A 12011-nucleotide genomic window follows, 5' to 3' on the forward strand; every position below is an offset into this window, starting at 1 on the left:
GGGCTCACCTCGCTTCAACAAGGGCGAATAAACGTGTGTTCTCCCCTTCAGTTTCATCCCCTGTCATAACAGAAAATAAGGGGTTCTCCTCAAATGAAAGCCTTCAACTGATGGCAAAGAGGGATTTTGACCTCAATTCGAACCCTCGAGAAGGAGGGACAACAGGGCTGCCCCCTCAATTTAAACCTTAGGATGATGAAAATGGGGTGGCTGCCTTCAAATCAAACTCACAATACGACCACGATATTTTTCCAATTCCCCTTAAAACAGAACGCAGGGATTCCCTGTCGCCCCTGTGATACCCCTAACAGCCTGGAAAAGGCAGGTTTTCCTTCAATCAACACCCTTAAAACCGCAAGTGAAGGGGGATCCCCCCCCGGTTCAAACACAGACAATAACAGAAGAGTAGCTGCTTCCCTCTCCTTAATTTCTTTTGTCCTCATAAGCTCCATTTTTGTTCCTGGGGAACCGGGGAGGGACTGGCAAGATGAAATTGAGAAGGGAAAGGACAAAAGTCCCCGCTCCGAGTCCACACGGGCTCACCTGTTCGGCTGCCGCTTCCCGGCACAAAGCTCTGTCTCTCGGCACCTCCTTTAAGCAACGCTCCGCGTATCCAAGCGCGCATCCTGGTGTTCCCCCAGAGCCCGTGAGAAGCTCTCACCGTCCTTCCACGAGACAGCCCCGGGAACCCCGCTACTCAGCAGCAGCACCATGCAAAAGGGAGCTGAGGCAAACCCTCCCCCTAAAACAGACCCCGGCAGGAGCCGGCCCCTCCTCATCCTCACAACTCACACCTGGGGCTGCTCCGAGCCCTCATCACCGTCACACTCACACCTGGCGCTGGTGCCACTCTCCAACAGCGCCTCTCGGTGACCAGCGCAGAGCCCGCTTCTCACAGACCCAGAGCAAACAGAAATCTGCCACGGGTGTTGGCTTTTCTCATTCCGTCTGGTTCCACAACTAAAACGCGTTCGTGCGCTGATGGCATTGAGAGAAAGCTTTCCAGGGGAGAGAACTGTCATTCAGGTAGCACACTTTGATACACCTTCAGAAAAAGCAGAATCAGCGCCAACTCTTAAGACCCCCGCTGAGGAACCCAGCCCTCCTTGGGACACCCAATGCACCTCGAAAAAGGAGGGGAGAAGTTCTTGTGCTGAACTCGGCACGGTCCGTCTAAACTCGGTCCTATTCGGTTCTTCGGCTGCACTCGGCAATTTTCGTCCACCCTCGGCTATTTTCGGTTCTTCGGCTGCACTCGGCTATTTCCGTCCACACTCGGCTATTTTCGGTTCTTCGGCTCCACTCGGCTATTTCCGTCCACACTCGGCTATTTTCGGTTCTTCGGCTCCACTCGGCTATTGTCGGCTAACCTCGGGGGGCTGCAGTACCGCGCTCTGCCCACCAGGCGGCAAAAAAGCAAAAAAAAGTCAACAAAGAACAACCCAAGCCTTTCTTTTAAACAATATTTAAATATATTTTATTTTCAAATTTTTCATGTTTATACCCAAATTTCGATTTAGAATGTATATTGATGCCTAATGTTGATTTCTATATTTATAATTTTCTATTGATATATACATTTATATTCTATATTTAATCGATTCCTATTACTTAGATTTATTAATATATTTTACATATTGATTATATATTTCTGGTTAAGATTTTATAATTCTGTAACAATCATATGATTTCAAATAAAACCCCTGCCTCTACCCAAATAAAAGCCAAAAAGAACCCCTTTCTTTTAAACTTTATTAAATTTTTTTTAAATTACATTTTTCATATTTATACTCCCATTTACAGTTTAAATGTGTATTCCTGTATAGTGTCATTTGTGCTCTATATTACATCTCTCCCTATTATATTTATTTCTATTTTATATTTCTCTATCTATATATTTATATCCTGATTATATATTTTTATATTTAGAAATAGACAAAAATAATATCTATATTCATATTATTTAAAACAAAACCCCTGCCTCTAACCCAATAAAAACGAAAAAAAAAAAAAAACCACCAACCCTTTGTTGTAAAAAATATTTAAATTTTTTTTTTTTAGATTTATAGTCCTTTCTATTTAAAATGTATATTGATGTACAACGTTTATTTGTACATTTATGTTTATCGTTTTCTATCTGTATATAAATTTATATTCTATATTACATACATTCCTATTGTTTATATTTATTTATATATTTTTATACATATGTTTTTATCTTGATTATATATGTCTGGTTAAGTTTTTTACTCCTGTAACACTTCTATTATTTAAAAAAATAAACCTGCCTCGAACCAAATAAAAGCCGAGAAGAACCACTTTTTTTTAACTGTATTTAATTTTTTTTTTACTTATGGTTTTTATATTTAGACTCACATTTACATTTCAAATGTATATTCATGTATATATTAATTATTTCTGCTCTCTATTACTTCTCTTCCTATTATTTCTATTGATTTATACTTTATATCTACATTTATATCCTGATTATATAGTTCTAGATTTAGAAATATAAAACAATAATATCTATATTCATATTATTTAAAATAAAAGCCCTGCCTCTCACCAAATAAAAACGAAAAGAACCCTTTCTTTTAACCTATATTTACATATCTTTATATTTACATTTTTCATATTTATATACACATTCATACGAATGAATTATTTTGCCGCCTAATATTATTTATATTCTAAATGACACCTCTTCATATTACTTACATATATTCATATTTAAATTTAAATTTATCGTTTAGTTATAGGTGTATATCTTGATACATTTATTTTATCTTTCTCTATTTAGATATAGAAAATATTTCTAAAATATTTACATTATTTAAAATAAAACCCTTGCCTCTAACCAAATGAAAACCAGAAACACCCCTTTATTTACAACCTATTTAAAGATTTAAAAATAATTTTGTTCTGCATAATTATATTTACATGTCCATTTATAATTTTTATTCGTTATATTTATAGATGTGATATATAGTCTAGAGAAAACCTTTTAATCTATCAGATATAGTATTTTTATAATAGGTATTTCTATAAGTTTAATTTATTTATATTAGATATTTACAGGTATCGGTGTATATATAGTATATATTTGTATAGTCGGATTTATAGTTTTATATTATTTATATTTATAATCCTTTTAAAAAACTCCAGCCTATAACCTAATAAAAACCAAAAAAGCCCCAATTTTTTTTAAACGACATTTAAATATGTTTCTGTTTACTATCCCTATTTCTATCTCTTTGTACAGATCTCTATCCCTCTAGCGCCCTTTTTGCGGTCGTTTCCAACGCCTGGGGATGGGCAGGGCGCTGGCTCGGGGGGGCTGCAGTACCGCTCTCTGTCCACAAGGCGGCAGACTTACCGGGAGGGGCGCGCTTCGATTTTCCCGCCCTTTATGCCGCCACCTTGAGAAGGTCAAGCGAGTCCGCGACATCCGCGACACTCCACTCCCAACATGGCGGCCAAACGAGGACCCCCCCCCCCCACCGTGAGGCGTTTACGCAGATGCCTGTCAGAAACACGCCAAATTACAACCGTCCGCGACTCACCTGAGCTCACAGCCCGCGTCCGAGGCACTTGATACGCCACAAAAAATCCCGCCGTGGCCGCGCAGGCGTCAGGGTGCTGTGCAGGCAGTCCGGTTAGACGGACCGCGGGGCCTTCTTTTTCACCGCCATCTTGAGAAGGTCAGAGAAAGTCCGCGACATTCGCGACACGCCACTCTCAACATGGCGGCCGCGAGAAGACCCAGCAGCAGAGAGAGGCGTTTACGCAGATGCCTGTCAGAAACCCGTCGAAAAGCGCCCGCCCACCGCGCCGCTGAGCCGACAGCCCGCCTCCGGGACACATGAAACGCCACAGAAAATCCTGCCGGGGCCGCCCTGGCGCCGGGGTGCCGTGCAGGCAGTTCGGTTAGACGGACCGCGGGTCTTCAACTTTCCCGCCCTTTTGGCCGCCACCTTGAGAAGGTCAAGCGGCTCCGCGACACCCGCCGCATGCCACTCCCAACATGGCGGCAGCGGGGACGCCTGCCCGTGCCGGGCTGCAGTACCGCGCTCTGCCCACAAGGCGGCAGCACCGCCGCGCGCCCCAGCCGGGGGCAGCCGCGCGCCTTGGGGCTGCGGGCAGGGAAGGCGGCGAGAGAGAACAGGGGCGGCCCCCGCCGAAAACTCCTCTGAAAGAAATGCCAAAAAATAAGCCGGAAGAAATTAAACCCTGCCTCTCACCCAATAAGAAACAAAAAGAAAAACACAAAACAAAAAAACCCCCAAAAACCAGCCCAAACCCGAACATTCCTTTAAAACAGTATCTATTTTACTTTTTATATTTTTTCATATTTATATTCACATTTATATCTATCATGTATATATTGGTGTATCATGTAATTTAACAATTTATACTTACAAATTTCTATTTAGATAGAAATTGAATTTCTAGATTTCATCTGTTCCCATTACTTAGGTTTATTTCTATGGTTTTATACATATTTTTATATACTGATTAGATATTTCGGGTTAAGATTTTTACTTCTGTAACACTTACATTATTTCTAATTAAACCCCTGCCTTTACCCAAATAAAAGCCAAAAAGAACCCCTTTCCTTTAAAATGTATTTCATTATTTTTTATTTTATTTTTCATATTTATACTCGTATATATCTTAATGTATGGTGTCATTTGTGTTCTACATTACACCTCTTCCTATTATCTATATATATTTCTAGCTTATATTTCTATATCTGTATTTTCATATCTTCTTTCTATATTTCGATATTTAGAAATATCAAACAATAATATCTATATTCATATTATTTAAAACAAAAACCCTGCCTCACACCAAATAAAAAGAAAAAACGACCTTTCTTTTAAATTATATTAACATATTTTATAGTAATATTTTTCGTATTTATTTTCCCATTTATATTTATAATTTCAATTGCCCTATAATGTTATTGATATTCTAGATTACATCTCTTCACATTACTTACACATATTTATATTTAGGTTTACATTTAGAGTTTAATTATAGTTACATATCTTTATATAATATATTTCTATATTTCGATTTACATTTCTATAATACTTGCCTTGTTTAAAATAAAGCCCCTGTCTCTAACCAAATAAAAACCAAAGACACCCCTTCGGTTAAACCGTATTTAAAAGTTTAAAAATAATTTCATTTTTCATCATTATATTCACATGTCCATTTCTATTTTTTACTATATTTATAGATTATCTAGTATAGAGAATGCCTTGAAGAACAGACCTGTCTTTATACTATATATTCATATTACTTATATTTAGTTATATTAAATATTTATAGGTATCAGTAGATATATTATAGATTTGTATAGTTGGATTTATAGTTTTATATTATTTATATTTCTACTATTTATAAAAGAACCCAGCCTATAACCTAATAAAAACAAAAAAAAAATCCCCAATTTCTTTTAAACTATAGTGAATATTTTTATATTTACAATCTCTACTTATATATATTTGTGTATATATATTAGACTCTATTTTCCATATATTATAGTATGTCACAATAACATACATTATATGATAGTTTTATATATTTATCTGTTTTCCATGTTTATATTTACAGTTATAGTTTTAGATTTCCTTTCAAATTTATTTTTATTTCTCTTTTTACCTGTCTAATAAACCATATCAACTCACTCACCTGACCCGTCAGAACCACAGAAATCCCGACGCGCCTCGGTCAGCGCCGGCGCGCAGGGCACGCTCGTCCCATCGCAGCACATCCAAACAAAACCTATTTCTGCTACTAACAAAGAACAAAGGCCCCACTACACTTCACCCCATTAAAAACTCACAGAAACCCAACTGGAAATAAATTTTAAAACCCCTCTATAACTAGCCCAAACCCCCCCATCCATTCCAATCCTAAACTTCCTCCCAAACCAGTAGCTCAGAAACCCAAAAAACTCAAACACACATTGAAAATGAAATAACTGCTAATAAAAACAAAAACCCATGAAAAAATAAACCAAACCGACTCACTGAACTCAAAACTGTGCAACTGACCCTAAACATTACTACAAAAAGCCCCCAAAGCTCCACCTTTATGCTAACTCACAAATAAGAACAAATCATCTATAAAAATTATCTTAAAAATTAAAAAAAAACTAATTAAAAGCATACAAATAAAAAATCTAAACTATTAAAATACTAAAAATACCACTACCCAAATTTTAAAAAATGTTGCCTATAAAAACCCACCATAAAAATGCCCCTGTCCCCAAAGATAAAACTAAACAAAACCCATCACACCAGAAATAAATCGGAACTTGGGAAAGCTAAAACCGTAACACTCAAGAAGTACACCATATCCCTTCTGGTACACCAGCTACAAACAGCATAAAACAATACAATCAATTACTAAAAACCACCTTTAAACCACGACCTTTTTAAGAAAACTTTCAACAATTTTAAAACGGCTTTTAACAAAAGCCATCTAATAAATTAACACCCAAAACTCCAGCAGCCGAGCTAGCCCTACCAAATCTCTCTGTTTATACATCCAATAAACAAAACCAAAATCCCAACAATATCCCAAGTCTATTAAAGAAACCTACTGAAATTAATCCTACTCAAATACAAACCAACCCATCCATAAAGTTAGCCTCACTCAAAAAGAAAACAATGACAGAGAGTTAAGAATACCAAGAAATAAAGCAACACACCATACACCACCAACGAATATAATATTCAAGGAAAAAAAACACTTTTTTTTTTTTTTTTTTTTTTTTTTAAACTAACTTCTTTTATTAGCTAGAACAAAGGATTTTGCCAGGACTGTAACAACAACTTCTTCTCCTCCTTCCTCTTCTTCTGAAACGTCCCATCTCATTCCCAAATTCCTTACAACTTTTGAGTTTCAATCCAAGCAAAAAGCAAAACTCGTGCACGTGTGCGTCGGATGCTCCTGCCAGGTTCTCCATTGCACCCCACATCTTCTTACACGTTCAGTCTTCGTGCTGTCCTGCCGGGGTGAGTTTCAGAGAAGGATTGGCACATGTGAAGAGAGGATTTCCCTCCCTCCCTCCCTCCCCAAAGCCGGTTTCCTTAGCCCATTTCAATAAATTCCAAGCCTGCAATGATGCACACTCGTCCCAAGGCTCACAGCAAGCACGCAGGAGCTCAGGCTTACTTGCTTCCATGGCTCTGTGCCTGAGATAGCTGAGGAAATTTCCCGTGACCCTCTGTTGCAATAAACTGGAATGCAAACTCGGCTCCATCTCAGAGCCTCAGTGGGAGGCAGGAGCACATCTGGCTGACCCACAAAAATCCTTTCTTGGGCGGCGGCACCGCGCTGGAAAGGGGAAACACGTGCTAGTGAACAGCAGCTCAGAAACAATTCTTGTCCAATGTTACCTGCTCTACTTGGCAGCTCACTAACACCAGTCTAATTTTATCACTGCAGGGAGAATTCTGTAGGAAAGTGTCTGATGAGCAGCGACAAGGGCTTCACTCCCTGCTACGCAGCCTGCAACACCCTTGAGAGAGCAGAGCAGCAAAATCACCAAACTCTTCTTGCCGTGGGGCAGGGTAGAAGATCACTGTGGGAGGCACATCAAAAGAGGGGAAATGCTCTATAAATGCACAGACATTTGATTTCAGAAGCCCAGAGATAAGGATTTTCTCTAGGAAGCCAGACGTGACATGATATTTCTAAGATTTTCTTCTTCATTGAAGGAAATCTATGTGTATATATACACACTTACAAATGATTGCGTGAGGTGTTTTTTTTTTTTTTCTTTTGAAGCTCCAAGAATGATTTCCCATCTTGAGTCACTCAGGAAGAAATGGCCCCTGTGACTCAGGACAGAAGGGCTGCCTGCTCTTTTGATCATGACAGCTTTTGGGTGTACCCGGGAAGCAGGAGCAGCAGCCAGAGCTGAGGCTCAGCAGAGGCTGACCCCGGCCAGCCCCTTCCTCACTTCCCTGTGTCACAACCCTTCCAGGCAGAAGGACGCAAAGCAGGTTATGATTTCTCTCCTAGATATGTTTTTCGAAAATAATACTTCCAGGGGTGATCACAACGGGGGCACAGAAAAACACAAAGAATGAAAACTACCGTGTTTGGTGTTTTATCAAACGGTGTGTCTTCCCTACCATGTCCGGAAGCTGGATCGATGCACCAAACTTTTCACTGCACCCTTGTCCTTGCTTCTGCGCCATCTTCACCAGCTGCTCTTGGGAAGTGCTTGTATTGCCCTGGAAAGGTGATCACCCTGCACGAAACTGGAGGCTGAGCTTTCGGCCTCTGGAGGAGGGAGCTGCGCCGTGGATCCCGTCCCGATGGCGCTGCAGACGCCGACACCCGCGGGAGGACTGGGGGGACTCCGAGCTCCACCTCTCTCTGCCCAGGCCCTGGGGAAGATGGGGGAGCTATTCTTCAGAAGCATCGCCCCTGCAATCATCACCTCCATCAACATTCTGAGAGCGCTTTTGGTTTTAACAAAGAGCAACCCTGATTTGCCACTTGCAGATCACAATGGGAATGAACCTGGAAGACAGATATTTAAAATTTAAGTTGCTTATTCTCATTTCTATACATCTGTTTTGTTGAAATATAGTTATAATTTTACATTTAATTTCCAATTCCTAAATAAAATGACAAAACAAACAGCATCAAATTCCCACCACAAATTCAAAACACATCAGGATACCTCCACCAGTCAACCAGCTGCCAGCAAAAAACACCACAGTATGCTCTTGTCACTAACAATTCTCATCACATCACAAAAATAGAATGAAAAGAAAAGAAAACCCTAGAGAAACACACACAGCAAACCACAAAAACTACTAAAAAATAAAAATTTACCAACTTACTAAACTTCAAAGGTTACCAATGACCCTGAACGCTACTAAAAAAAAAAATAACCAAAACTCTACCTCTACACTAACTCAAAGAATTCAAAGAATAACCAATACTCTGTAAAAACAACTTAAAAAACCGAATTATTAACGATATAAAAGAAATCTCAACAGCTAAAAAATAAAAATATATCTACCCTAATAAAAAACTACCTAAAATGATCCACCATACAAATACCCATGTACCAAAGAATAAAACAAATAAACAAATTAATGCCAAATGCATCAAACAAAAAAACAACAAATAAAACGAACAGAAAAAAAAAATCCCCAAAACAAAATAAACTTAAATTTACAACAAAAAAATTATTCTTAACTGACTTCAGAACATCTGTCCAGTACATTTCCCCAGGAAACAAAACTCACCGGCCTAGCTTCCTGGTGTCAGTTTGCAGGAGGCACTTGGCCCTATCAAACCCCCCCAAGTTGGCACTGGGGCCAGCTTGGTGCCGGGCAGGATCCTGCGCAATGCCGAATTTCAGGAGCCATGAACCCACTCTGGGCCACAGACCCCTGAACAGCAACGCCCGCCCTTTTCCCTGGCAAACAAACCTCACCCACCCAGGTTCCTGATGGCAGACTGCAGGAGCCAGCTGGAACTGTCAAACCACCATGGATCTGGCAGGCATCCTGCGCAAAGTTGAATTCCAGCAGGCAGCCAGACCTTCCAGGCCACAGGCCCCTGAACAACTCTACAGGCCTTTTCCCTGGGAAACAAATCTAACCAGCCCAGATTCCTGATGGCAGATTGCAGGAGCCACTCGGCACTGTCAAACCAGCCTAATTTGGCACTGGTGCCAGCTTGGATCTGAGAGATGTCCTGCGCAATGCAGAATTTTAGCAGCCGGCCGGCCATTTAGCCTTAGGCAGGTTCCGAGGAAAAGGCTGTGGTGGAAAGCATGGTATGAGCTTTGAGTTCCCCTTGGGATGCCTTCCGCAGCTGCCGTGTGCCTGGATCTCTGGGCTTTGTCGTTTTAAAGCCCTAACCCTAGCTGTAACCCTAACCCTGGGCAGTAAACACTGCTTTGGGCTAAGGCTAAGCCCTAAATGTCCTAAGAAAGGTTCAAGCATCCCCTCTATATCCTTTGAGGTTTTGGAAAATGCCTGAAAAAAACCTGCTCAGCCTCCAACAAGCCCCTCCTCTTGCTCTCCAACCCTGAGATGTCTTCCCTAACTTTATGCAGTGGATCTTGTTGTCATCTCAGGTTCTGTCATTGTCCTGGTATGAGAGTTGCTGCCGTGTCCCACCGGGAGGGTTCCGCTCTGGTCTCACTGTTAGGGTTGCTGTGTTGCGCTGCCGTTGGGGGAAAGGGCTGTTATTAGGGGGGCTGGTTAGACTGGGATTAGGGCTGGGCTGAGGGGTGGTGCAGCTGTACACTGTCTTGCCTCCTAAGATGTACCCTGTAGCGCGGATCTGCACTGGACTGCGCAGCCCTCAAGCCCTCTCCCTTTACCCCTCAGTCCCTCCTTCAGCCTCCTAGTCCTCAGGCCCTGTCACCCTCAAGCCCCCTCTCAGCTCCTGTGCGTCACCCTTAACTCCTCTCCTTAGCCTTTCAGTCCCAGCTTCTCTATGTCACCCTTCAGCTGCCCCGGCCACCCTCAGAATCTCTGTGTGTCACCCACTGTCCCTTCTTCTCCCTGCTCCTCCCTCAGCTCCCAGCCTCTGCCATCCTCAAGCCAACACAGCGCCCCTAAACCTCTGTCACGCCCCAAAACGAGCCTAAAAAACCCCATTAATTCCCTAAAAATACACCCTCGTCTCCAAAGTGTCCTAAACATCCCCAAAAACATTAAAAAGCCACAGAAAACACTAAAAATACATTACTTTATAAAAAGCCCGAAAATGGCTTAAAAATATCCGAAAAAACTTTAAAAAATCCCTAAAGAGTCCTAAGTGAGTTCCAAGAATATTTAAAAAACCATTTAAAACGCCCTGATTGGAAGCTAAAAGAAAGTCTAAAAAATACCCTCAAAATCCCTAAAAAGTCCCGAGCCTGAAAAAACTTGTCCATATACCACCAAAAGACCTGAAATTCCTTTAAAAACTTCTAAGTAATCCAAAAACAGGAACAAGAATACCCTAAAAAACACCCAAAAAAACTATTAGTCAGACAGCCCTTAAAACACCCAGCATTACAACTCCCCAGGCCCCAGGACTTGTCCTATGATACCTACACCAGGCTGTGCAGCAGGGCAGAGCAGCTTCGGGCCCAATACCCAGACACCCGTGACACAGAACAAGACAAACCAGGGGACACAACAGGGAGAGAAAGCTCTCGGCGAGAAGAATGCCAGCCAGGGCCCAGAGAAGGCGGGACCAGATGACCTGGGTGAGAGCGACGGTGAGCCCGTCAGGCTCAGAGAATCCTGGAGGAACAAAGACGCTAACAGAAGGACTTATCGCAAGCGGGGCAAAGATGGGTGCCCCAGAATCCTACGGTCAGAATCTCCCCCTATCCTGCAATTTGTACAAGTCCTAACCAGCTAGAAGGGATCGTTGCCATGCACAGCTGTCGAGAACAGCTCAGAACAAGACCTGAATAGAACCATCCGGTCAGATGTCTTAAGAGAGATGCTACGCCATTGCCTGTCCAGCATCCTGAGTCAAGGCTTTGAAGGAATACGCACTGGGCCGAGGAACACAGAGATCTCAGTGGCAAAGATGGACACCTGGGCTTCGGAAAATCCTTTGTGGGGCACGAGGCAAAAGACACAGAAGGCACGATACACACAGAAGGCACGACAGACAAGTGACACAAGTGACATGCACCGGGACTGCTCTGCCCTGAGCACCTCAGCACCGGGTAACTCTTCCCTTACGTGGCCTAAGGGGCCACCTCCTGCACAACCCCGCCCCCAAAGCTGCCACTCCAAAGGCCCTCCCAGCACCTCGCTTTCGTCCCCCTCTCAGGGGGCTCATAACCCTCCACTTATCTCTTGGAAGTCCGGGGATGACAATCCGCCTCCGCTGCCAAGGAAGGGCGCCTCACCCGCTGGGAATTTTCCGCAGTCACCGGGCTCTGGTCTCTTGGTCAGCTACAATCAGCAACACCAAATATCACTGCACCCTCTTAGCTGCACAGCGGCCAA

The 12011-nt window shown here is 42.0% G+C and overlaps 1 long non-coding RNA gene across 1 annotated transcript; it reads right to left on the reverse strand.

Annotated features, from left to right (window-relative positions):
* Positions 1-6796: 6796 nt before the first annotated feature.
* Positions 6797-11524, reverse strand: LOC132339847 (uncharacterized). Its single transcript, XR_009489735.1, has 4 exons — positions 10037-11524; positions 8157-8550; positions 7192-7600; positions 6797-7023 (listed from the first exon to the last, which is right to left on the reverse strand). It is a non-coding gene; the product is annotated as an uncharacterized LOC132339847 (long non-coding RNA).
* Positions 11525-12011: the final 487 nt, after the last annotated feature.

This window comes from Haemorhous mexicanus, chromosome 2 (assembly GCF_027477595.1).
Source record: "Haemorhous mexicanus isolate bHaeMex1 chromosome 2, bHaeMex1.pri, whole genome shotgun sequence".
Taxonomy (NCBI): Eukaryota; Metazoa; Chordata; class Aves; order Passeriformes; family Fringillidae; genus Haemorhous; species Haemorhous mexicanus.